Genomic DNA, 12,306 nt, shown 5'->3' with positions numbered 1-12,306 from the left:
ATTGTTCAATTTCAGTCCTCTGCAATCAGATTCAACTCCGGTTAGAGTGATCAATTCCTTCTGTGATATCATTTTCTGAGCTCGAGCATGATCAAAAATAGGGTAACCGGTGATCAAATGAATGATTTCCTTGGTGATTTTAAATGGTTGCTCCTCTAACCACATGAAATCATCATGAACTCTGCTTAGAACAAACTTGACCCATTGGGGTTTGAAGACATGGGGATAGGTTAGTGCTTCGGTCAATCCCTTGATTTTGATGTGTTCATACTTGCTATCCAATTTCCCATCGGTACACAATTCATCATATGTGTCCTTGATTTCAACATGACCTAGTTCCTCAACACGACACTTAGTGAAGAATCTGACATCCTCACTAGTAAAACCCTATCCGGAATGAGTGAAAATGCAGTTTTATCATCCAGTTCAGATGTTACTTTGGGAGTTAGAGAGTATTTCAGTGACGGTTTTTCAATGTTTTCAACAACAACGGGCTTTTGGATCTTAGGTGCCATTGCAAATTTCGGATAAATACTAACAAAAGATTCTTAGGGTTTGAAGACTTTTAAACGACAGACACTTTCCACTTAGCAAATATAAAATAGATAATCACACTGATATTTCCCGGTAGCTAGCTCTTAGAAATGCTTGAGATCGATGTGTAAATACCTTGAATTTCGCTTCGGAGGAGGTTTTATCACCTTTGAATCGCTTTGCTCTGCTCTCTGAAAACTTGGTAAGTGTAAAATGATCGTGCAAAAGCTTTAAGTACACAATATACCTTATCGGGGCTCCGTGCAATTAGGTCAAAAACATTAAATTCACTTGGTACCACTTCCTTTTTATGCTTTTACCGAGTACCTAGACTTCCTGTATTTACCGACTTGACAGGCTTCCTGAAGACTAGATAAACATTTTCAAATTTCCTAATGCATTTTTAGTTATGCAGATTTTGAATTAAGTACATGATAAAATAGGAACTGTTAAGATTTAACCTTGAAAGAATGCAGTCCCTTCATACCTTTACCGATTAATTTGGAATAGGTGCACCTAACTCGGTAGGTAAGGTACTTTCTTCATTTGACACAAATTCCTTCTTTTTCCAAATCATCTATAATTTGCTTCTTATTTCCTCGGTGTCTCCTCTAGGTTGATCTCTGCAATCTCTAGCCAAGTGTCTAACTTTGTGACAATGAAAACATGTCATACCAGGATTTCTCCATGATCTTCGGTTGTTCATTCCAAACCTTATAAAGCAGTTGGCACTTATATGTCCATATCTTCCACAACATTCACACCATATCCTTGTATTGTAATCCCATGGTACTGCAGAATACTGTTGGTTAGGATCTGTGTGTGTTCGGTAGCCTCTAGTATTTGCTCGGTGTGCAGACCACATATAGTTCTTTTGCTTAAACCAACACTTCTCGGTACTATGTCCATATCTATTACAGTTTTTACAAAATCCTTTGAATTTTGCCTTTTGATAATTGCTAGCAGACTTTGTCCTACATTGGTTAGATGTGTGACCATATTTATTGCAATTGTAACAATAACCATTAGACCTTGTGACATTCGGTTGCTTACCTTTTCTGATTTGGCACATATTAGCAGTATGTCCTTGTTTTCCACAGTAGTTGCAAATAGGCTTCTTTCCTTTGATGTTCTTCTTGTTTCCAACTTGCTTTGATGATTCTCCTCTCTCGGTAGCGTGGATTCCCTTCTTAGTAGAGTATTTTCCTTTGTAACCGAGTCCTGCAACTTTGTTGGGTCTTTTTGTATTCAGTTACTCATCCAACATCTTTGATGCTTCATAACTCTTTTTTAGTGTTTCTTTGGATTTCTTCTCTGTTTCAAGTTTATTGGTCAACCTTGATACTTCAAGTTTCAATTCTTGATTCTCATCATCTTTCATATGTGCTTCATGATGTGCGTAACCTAATTGATCTAACAGATATTGTTGAATCGCAGTCAACCTTGTGATTTCATCATTCTTTTCAGATACTAATGCTTCAAGTTGTTGTTTTTCTCTTTCTAGATCTCTTACTTTATCCTCAACTGTCCTCAATGCATCAAGATTTTCAGTCATCTGTGTGCTGAAATGTTCATGTCCTCTTTTCATTGCTTTTAGTTGATCAGTCAATGCTTTGTTCTTTTCTTTCAGTTCTCCAATAATCTCTTCAGTCTCTTCAGATATACTATTCTCAGATGATGTTTCAATTTGTTCTACTAACTCTTGAGAGTCCTACAAATCACCAGATAATCTTCTTCTAACTTTCAAAGATCTTTGCATTTGTTTCTACATGTCAGCAATCACTTGATTAGCATGATCTAATTCATTTTGAAGATTCACAATCCTCTGAGATTGTCTGTAGCCTTCCATTGATAAGATCTTTTTCTTTAGGCTGTTAAAGCCTTTTCCAAGATTCAAACTCTGATACCAATTGTTAGGCCCAATATGGAAATCTAATGTACTGAGAGGGGAGGGGTGAATCAGTACTTCAAATCCTTTCTTCAACAATAATTTTACTGTTATGCATAAACCAAAAACTATTGTAACATAACATAAAGCTAAAACAAATAAATAACAGTCATACATGATTCACTCCATAACACATATATTTTGGTTACGCAGAATGTTAGAGAGAAAAACTGTGGTGGGGATGACACCCACAACTTCACTACTGCAATAATAAAGGTTGCTCGGTTAGAGCTACATGTTTAGCTATTTCTGATAGCTTACCCTGTTAGGAGTATCAAGATCATTAGATCTACCTTGCTAAAGGATTTTACAACACTTATTCTAAATGTTGCACCTGGTTAAAAGCTTTACAATTTATAGACTTTGTTAGAGTCTTTTACCCTGTTAAAGGTTTCTTTTACAACTCAAAATATAACAATAAAATCTTTACAAAATATCTGCAACTTCACATCTAGAATGTTATTATAGATTCTATGTGCTCAAAATGAGATTACCTTGCTTATAGCATACCTCAGTAATCCATAGATTAACTTGGTAAACCCTTTTGTTTACTCTGTTTCTTGAATGTTCTCTGAAATCCTTCTCGATGACCTATGTGTCTCTGACAGTCACAATACTCAGTGCTTCCTTATCTATTACACATGTCTTGCTTCATACACCTCTATATGTTTGATCCTTAATTCATGCTATATAAATATATCTCTTATGTCGGTGATCTGTTCATGCTTCGATCTTACAAACATGATTCATCGAATGAATAACCATACAAAATATTTCATTGGATAGATGACCTCAAAATCATACAAAATCTTTAAGTGCAATTTCCAATGTGATAATGGTTCTTTGCTCCTCGATCTTGTAACACGTTTCTAGGTTCAATGAATCTGGTAAAATGTTTCACTTGGTGTATATGAACTCGATGTATCATTATTGCTTCTCGGTAGACATAGAGTGATACTTGGTAGACAACTCGGTGTATACTAGGCTCTATGACTACTTTCTTCTATAACCGACTGCTATGTGCTTACCGACTGAATATTTCGGTAGTAGTAACCGACTAGAGTATATAGAATGACTTTGGATATAAAACTAATGGAAACTTAGTAAGTAGTAACAGACAAGTCGAAGAAGCTCAAAGTTATCTCAACATGAGTATGTATGAGTTTGATGGAGATGAATTTTACAACCCACAATCTTTTGAAAATTGCAGTAATACACAAGATGTTGATAATGAGTCCATTCCTACAACAAACATTCAAGGCACTATATCCGATGCACAATTTAATAAAGTGGTTGAAGAAATCATGAGAAGAGACCATCAATACTTTTTACAAATGTTCATTCAAAGTGGTGTAAGATTACCCCATGACTTTGGCGTGTCACAAATTATGGAAGAGGATCAAATCAACCTAATGCTAGTGGTCATGATGGTGGACATAAACATGAGTTTACCATGCCTGAGTCACCCTCATCCTTGTTTCAAAATCCCAAAGTGATTGATACTCATGCTTATACCAATGATGCTAGAAATACTCATGAATACTCTATTCGTCCTCTACAAGGGAAAAGGAATACCAATGTATATACTCATCAACAAGAGACTACCCAAGATCACGTCAACTTTATGCAAGAAGACCACCTATTAGATTTGGGGAAATGCTCAAGATCATGCTTATAATACCAATTATGCCCATAGTCATGACACATACAATCATCCTAGGACTAGTGCTCCTCATTATAATACCATACCAAGTGGCCCTTCTAATAATTACATACCTCCCCCATATGAGCATATCTATGACCAATATCACTCTTACATGCATTACATTCCTCCTCCTCCTAGTGGCTCAGGCATGGGAATCTGTCAAAAGGATAAAGCACCACCCAACAATGATTTGTAACAATAGATTAAGGATTTGTAACAATAGATAGCAAGCATGTAAACACCAACAAAGGTCTACACGATCAATGACATATGTCCTTATCCATATGATAAAAGCATACCAGTGCCTCATTTTCCTCCTCATTTTGTGGCACCAAAGTTTGATAAGCACAAAATAAAAGGAGACCCCGACGCACACATTAGAGAGTTTTTCACAGCTTGCATAGAGTTGGTGAGAGAAGAATCCTACTTAATGAGACTATTTCCACAAAGTTTAGGTGGACAAGCCATGGGATGGGTTTCACAACTTCCACTTGGGATCAAGTCATGGGGTGAATTGGTAGAGGCTTTTATACAACATTTTTCATACAAAATTGAAACTGATGTATTAGTGACTACTTTACGCAACACAAAGCAGAAAAATGGGGAATCTTTTAGGTCATTCTTACAGCAATGGAGAAGTTTGGGTAGTCGTTGCTCTTGTCAAATTCCATAAAAAAAAATGGTTGAGATGTTTACCCAAAATTTGAACAAAGAAATTGGATATGAACTTTGAAAGCCTTGTGTGTCTACCTTCAAAGAGGTCTTTGAAAAATGTTTATCGATTGAGAAAGTCCTTATTGAGCAAGACACCATCAAGTTATTTAAAGACAATAAAGATGATTCTAATGGGAAAGATAAACCCCAATTTTGGAACAAGAACAAGAATACCATCAATGATGAGGTTGTAGATGCTAATATGGTACAACCAAAGTTAACTTTCCCTGGTGCTAGTTCGTCCAACAATCAAGTGAATACAAAAAAAGCACACAAACCTCCAAGGAAGTACACTCCTTTGGGAGAGCCAATTGAAACCGCATTGAAGAAGTTGGTTGCCAATAAGCTCATTACATTTCCAGATAATCAACCACTTGAACCAAGGGTAAATCCTACATGATGGAATGATGATGAATTTTGAAATTACCACAAGAGCAAGGGACACAAGACTAGTAATTGTCACAAATTGAAAAATCCTATCCAAGATCTTATTGACAATGGCGCAATAGAAGTTGATGATCATACTTCCAATGAAGGACATTTGATGTTTAAGGAACCATTTCCAAAACATGATAAGGGGAAATCCTCTAAAATAGACAATAATGCTAATTATACTATTGTAGCCTATGATTACATAGTCAACCATATTTCAAAATTGGACAACCATGTGTGTACCATAACTATCAAAGGCAAAGCCCCCAAGTGCAATGTTACTACTCGAAGGGGTAAAGTCACTTTACAAGGTGTTGCACCCAAAATGACTTCATCTTCGTCCGATAGCTAATATTACCTTGTAGACCAATTAGGAAAGACAACCTCTCTTATTTCAATCCTTGAGTTTTTGTGCATTTCACCCTCACATAAGTCTATTTTGGACAAAATCTTGAGAGATACATTTGTTCCTACCGATCTAAACATGGAATAGTTTCAAGCCATGGTGGGACACCTTTCTACCCTCCACTGCCTTACATTCATAGAAGAAGATGATGCATCTCCATAACAACCACACAATGCACCACTTCACATTGAATCTTTCCTCCATAAAAAAATGCATAAAACAAGTCTTGATAAATAGAGGAGTAAGTATCAATATTTGTACATTAAACACTATCATACAATTGGGATACTCTGAAAATGTTGTGGGCTCTAGAAAGAAGATCACCATAAAGGCCTATGATGATGAATAACGCTCCTCAAAAGGAACAATCACTCTACCACTAAGCATTGGGCCAATAATGAATGATGTGGTTTGCCAATTCCTTAATCTTGATCTCACATACAATATACTTTTGGAATGACCATAGATACATGAAATGAGAGCAGTGCCTTTGACATATCACCAATGCATTAAGTTCCCACATAGTGGATCCGAAGTCACAATCAAAGGTGACCCAAATCCATACATATATTGCAACAATCTTTAGCCAAGACCTAAAACAATAGTCCCAATCAATCGAGAGGTTGCTCCATCTTTGGCATACATTGATCTAGCATCTTTGGGAGCCTCCTCCTCAAAGAAAGAAGAGCTTAAAGAAAAATTCAAGGACAAATTCATGGGAGAATATAACCTAAACAAAACCATGTATCTAAGGAAATTAATGGATTCTCTTAAGAAATATGGTAGATCACATCCTTCAAAAAAGATATCAATAATCATTATCAAATGGGGTCCCACTATTTTCAAGAAATGGGGTGAAGTGGAAGAAGAAGAGATCTACAAAATTCTTTATAAGGAACTAGAAGAACAACCTAATCAAGATATCATCACAATACCAGTTGAGAACTATGGAAAAAGTTTCAAGTTTCTACAAAAGATGGGATATGATGGCACAGACCCACTTGGCCTACAAAATAAAGGTATTGTTGAGCTGTTGCAACTAGAATTAGTAACAAAGAAATAGCGAACAAAAGGACTTGGTTTTTCACCATTGAGATTGTGTGGTCTTCATTCCCAAGCAACATTGCAAATCACTCATCCCACTTCCACTAGTGACCAATGACAAGAGAGACCATATTATACAAATCCAAATGAATGGGAATGGGATTTTGACAAATCATCTAGTGATTATGATCTTACAAAAACTTTCAAAGAACTCGATGAACCCACTGATGTATAAATTGTTTTCCTCCTAAATGTTGTTGTAATGCTTAGATTTTTGAGAAATGGATAAATATTAACTTTGAGAGTGTATAATGGGTATCAAAGGGTGTCTTTTGATTTTCAAAATTTGAAATTTATTTTTTTGGTAAATTTTCAAGCTATTTTGATGAATTTTTGGTTTTTAATGCAATTGCAAAAAATGAGATTTTTAAAGTTTCTCATGAAATATGATGTTTTAGAATGTGGGAATGGAGGCATTCTTTGTGAAATGTTTAATGAAACCCGTTGAAATAATATTAAATTTTGTAAAAAAATGATTTGTGCATTGCTTTTTATGCCTTGCTCAAAATTGAAAAGTTTGGATGTTTTATGTGAATTATGATGTTAGAATGTGGGATCGAATATGAGCTTCATGAAATGTTCAATAATATCAATAAAAATACATGTTTTGTATTCATGAAAAAGTATGTTTGTGCATTACATTCTATGCCTCTGCCAATAGGAATTATGATGAGTTTATGGTTCGTTTTTATCTTGGAGCTACTCATGAGAGCTTTGGTGTAATGATTCTTATGCAGTCATTTGATGGCCTTGGTTTGTTTATCTGGGTGGATTACCTTGTCCCTTGTGAAATGTAGTGTGATACTCTAATTGGTGAATACTTAAGACCATTATAATGTCTCTTCCTATTTTCTCTCTCTTCACGTTAGTTCCTTCAAATGTTAGAGTGGCACCTTACCTTTCTCTTGTGTTGTGAAGTGATCCATGTCGTATACTTGGATGGAATGTATTCTATATGTCTTACATGAGTGATTTCCCTCTCACCTTGTGTCTTGCATGTGTGTTTGGGCATTGTGACATCTCCTAGTATTGGGGAGTGGACCTTTTTGGTTTCACATGGTTGTGTGGCATGGTGAAATTTGTTTATGCATTGAGTTAGTTTCCATTATGTGCAAAAGTGTAATTTAGGGACATCTAAGTCTCATTGCAATGCAATTCTAATATAAACTATTGGACCTCTCTTTGAGATGGATTGTAAATGGATATGTTAGTGATAATGAATCTAGACTTAGTTTAAGTTACTTAGCGTGGGAGCCCAACATGAATGCATCATGTTCTTTTATGATTTCATGTTGTTAAGGTAAAAGGATTGTAGGAACATTTCTTTTGGTCTTAGAAAATGAACATAATTGCATCTTGGTCTTGAATGGTGTTGTGAATCTGTCATGAGTGTCATCTCACCTCTAGATGTTGTGCCTAGAGTGTTGGGACATTTTAGGCCATATTGGACTCTCTTGAAAATATTTGTGATATTCATAAAGAGTTGCATGTTCTTTCCCTTTAGCAAGAATTACATCCTATCCCTGAACCTCATTGAGTTGTTTAAAATTCATAAAAAAAATTGTGTTTTAGGCTTCACTTGTTGGGTATTTTCTTTTTGGGCTTCTTTAACTTTGTGAAAGGGGTAAGGCTTGTCGTCAAACCTCAATTGATGATGAGCCCTTAGTGGCATTATTTTTTTCCAAGGCTATTGTGCTTTGAACCTTGAGGTTTAACCTTAATAATTATATTTATAGGGTAACAAGATAACCCAAAAACTTGAGCCTTAACCTCCAATAAGTTCATGTGTTGTGTGAGTCTAGTGCATTTGATTTTTCCCCTCAAACTTGTACCTTTTCTCTATGTCCTTGAGTAGAAAAGAGTAAGCTAGAACTCCAAAATCTAAAAACCTGATCAAGTTTAATGGCCCTTGGGCCTCAATCTTTTTCTTCTTGAATTTCTTCTATTTTACAAAGGAGGTAAGGCAAAATGTTGATAAGTAAAACCTCCAAAATCAAGGACCTATGAGGTTGAGAGGGAGTAAGACAGGTCTTACTTAGGAAACCTCTTATGTAGGTTGGCCTTTATGTTTCAGGATTGCCTTTGGTCTTACTGAGTGGGTTGGAGGAGAATGTTCCCTCATCCTAATCCTTATCTCAAAAATTGATAGTGTTGTCATCTAGTCAAGCAGTTTTATCTTGTAGTCTTATTGTTAGAATTTTTAGTACATGGTTTGATGTGGATTAGAGGTTAACGTTTCCCTCATCTCATGCTTGTGCAGTTCTGTAAGAGAATGTGATCATGGGTATTACCCGATCATTGTTGAGGTGTCATCCTCTCTCTCATGTTGATCATGGTGATCTTGTCCCATGATTGTGTGTCTTCTATTGATGTCATTTTTCTTATGCAATGGTGAGATCATTTGTGTTGTTGTCACCTCTATGTCATAGTGTTCCTTGTGATGTACTTGTATGCACATTGCAATGCAAGTGTGATATGTTATTGTAGTATCTATGGTGGTATGGTAATTTTAAAAGTTGTTCTATCAAGTTTTTCCTTTGTCCTTCAAATGATGTATTGCATTAATTAGATCTTTAATGCACTATTTAGGTGTGATAAGTTTCCCCATTAAAAAAATGAAGATATTTTACCATGTTGGGGGTATTTCATCCCAATTTGTAATCATGAGATGACCGCCATTGTTGCATAAAAGAAAATATTTGTGTCTCATAAAAGTAGCCATGATTATTAGTGAACAAAGATAGGGAAAAAATGAGATGGGACTTGATAAGGTGGTTGTCTAGTATTTCTCCTTATGGGTGGAAGTTATTTTAGTTTATAACTACATAGAATTAAGTATCTTACTTGAGACCTAGTGATGATTTATCTCATGCAAGGAAACATAATCTATGACAGTGTTATAACCACTAATTCACTAGGAAAATATAACTTAATAGAAAGAAGAATATCTCCTACTACTTACCAAAGCCAAGATATATCTAGTTAAAAAAGGAAGAATCATGGAATAATATGAGTTCAAATATTAGAACCGGTGGGAGGATTAAGTTTAGTCCTATTAAGAGTGATACAATGTTTACTATTGGTGAGGGATTTTTAGTTGTAGAAACTTGGAGAAAAGGTTCCCATGGAAAGGGGTAGATAAGAAGGGGAATCTATGCTTGTATACATGTGAGGAGAACACCAAGTCACCTTATTAATTTGAACCTCTATATCTATAGCCATTACTTACTATGCATATGTTAATTGTAGTTGGTACTCGAGAAGTTATTAAAATAGGTATAGATCTCACACACCAATATTTTTCTTTAAAGTAAAAAAACAAGATACTTTAATTAAGGCTAACTTCCTTTTCTATTCTACACCTAGGCCTAAAGGAAACTAAATACATAGTACTAATATCACTAAGAGGTGATGAAAGATAAAAATTACTTTGACATATAACCTATATTATAATTATTAGCTCAAGTAAAAGGGATATAAGGAGGATATAGGTTCCAAAAAAATTTAGGGTTTATTTATAAATAAATGAAAAAGGGTGGGAGAAGGATCACCGAAGTAGGATGACTTGTTAACTTTCTCTACAACATGCAACTAATCCTCCTTCATGAATAGGAAAATATTTGTGGCATAGTTTTATCAACTCTTCATAATTTCACCTATGATAGAACACCTTTAATTGACATTCATGGCTAATGTATATTTAATGCACATAAGTAATCATTTTAAGTTTGAGGAAATAAGTAGATAAATGTGCAATTGCTCATGAAATGGAACGAAGGGGAAATCTTTGAGACAAGTAGTAGAGAAATATAAAATGTTATTAACTCAATCATATTTGTTACAGGCTAACAAGCTATAACCAATAAAACTTTAGTATAGAGTATAAAAAGTTACTTATTTACAATAGAGCAAAACCCTTATACCACCATACAATTATTCATGCAATTGCAATGAAAGAGCATAGGAACATTCAAATAAAATATGTAATGGAGAAAGAATAGAAAATATAAATGTGTAAAGGGTCACAATGCAAATAAGATAATCTTTAGTTGATACCAAATCAATAAAAAATATGACACATGCAGGTGGTTGTAGACACCTAAAAATGTCTCATTGATCATGTACTAATTATTCATCTAAATTAGTTAAATAATTCTTTAATTCTTTAATTAATCTTATTCTTCTAATTTCATATTTCCTCATCATCTTGCTAATTATTCCAATTTCAATTCTATCATCGTTTAATCATTTAAACCATTTTCTAACGTTAATTAAATATTTACTATTTAATTAATTATGATTATTAATCTCTCAATTTAAATAATCTTTATTATTTAAATAAATTCATTCTCATTTTCAATCTCTATTTCTATTCAAATAATCATTCAACCTTTTTCTAAATATTAATTTAATATTTATTATTTAATTAATTATGATTTTAATCCTTTAATTTAAATAATCTTTATTATTTAATTAAAGTCCATTTCTAAATAATTAAATAGTTTCTTTAAATTATTTAATTAACTAATTAATTCTTCTAATTTAATCTAATTTCATTCAAATTCCAAATTCAAATTCATATTCTTCTAATTTCTTCTAATTTCAAATACATGTGCATGATTTCAAAAACCAAATTGAAAATCAAAGTCAAGTTCTAAATATATTCAAATGACAAATTGAATTTAAAATAAATTCAATATTTGAATTAAATTTCATGCAAAGATTAAATTGAAAATCCAAGTCAAAGAGAAAGAACATGCTAAATTAATTAATTCAATCATTTAATTAATTGAATCAATTATCTTTTCAATTCCTATTTCTATCTTTTAGTTAGCTTTTTTCCAAAAAGCTCTAAAAGAACTTTCAATCAGTTAACTATTCCATCTATTTTAATTGATTATTTCAATTAATTGATTAATTACATCATTTCTTTATTTCCTCCAATCATTCTTTTTCTATCTTCTAGTTAGCTTTTTCTAAATAAAGCTTTCTTTGTGATCAATTAATTATCCTCCAATCATTCTTTTTCATCTTTCAATCAACTTTTTTTCTCAATCAGTTAACTCAATTATCTATTCAATCAATTGAGTTCCACCTCCAAATTAGCAGCTCAACTATCAATCAACATGTGAGATCACCTGAGTTCCACCTCTTGATCAATCTGTTCCACCTATCAATCAATCTTGCCCAATAATCTATAAATTGAGCAGTCAATCTCCATTCTCAACAATCATGTTCTTCTCTTCTTTGTGGTATGATGGCTATCAGATATTGCGCTGGCAACTTGTGATTCCCTTTATTTCTGATTGATTTAATGATGAATTTTACATACGACATTTTGGTGAACCCAACGTGAACAATAGCTAATTAACCTTCTCTATTTTTTGTGTGATTTTTGCAGATCGTACGAAATTTTCATTTTTTTGTAGGTTTTGTACGGATAGCACATCAAATTCAACAATC

The sequence above is a fragment of the Cryptomeria japonica genome, chromosome 1, assembly GCF_030272615.1.
Source record: "Cryptomeria japonica chromosome 1, Sugi_1.0, whole genome shotgun sequence".
Classification (NCBI taxonomy): Eukaryota; Viridiplantae; Streptophyta; class Pinopsida; order Cupressales; family Cupressaceae; genus Cryptomeria; species Cryptomeria japonica.
Note: the sequence above shows the minus strand (reverse complement) of the source record.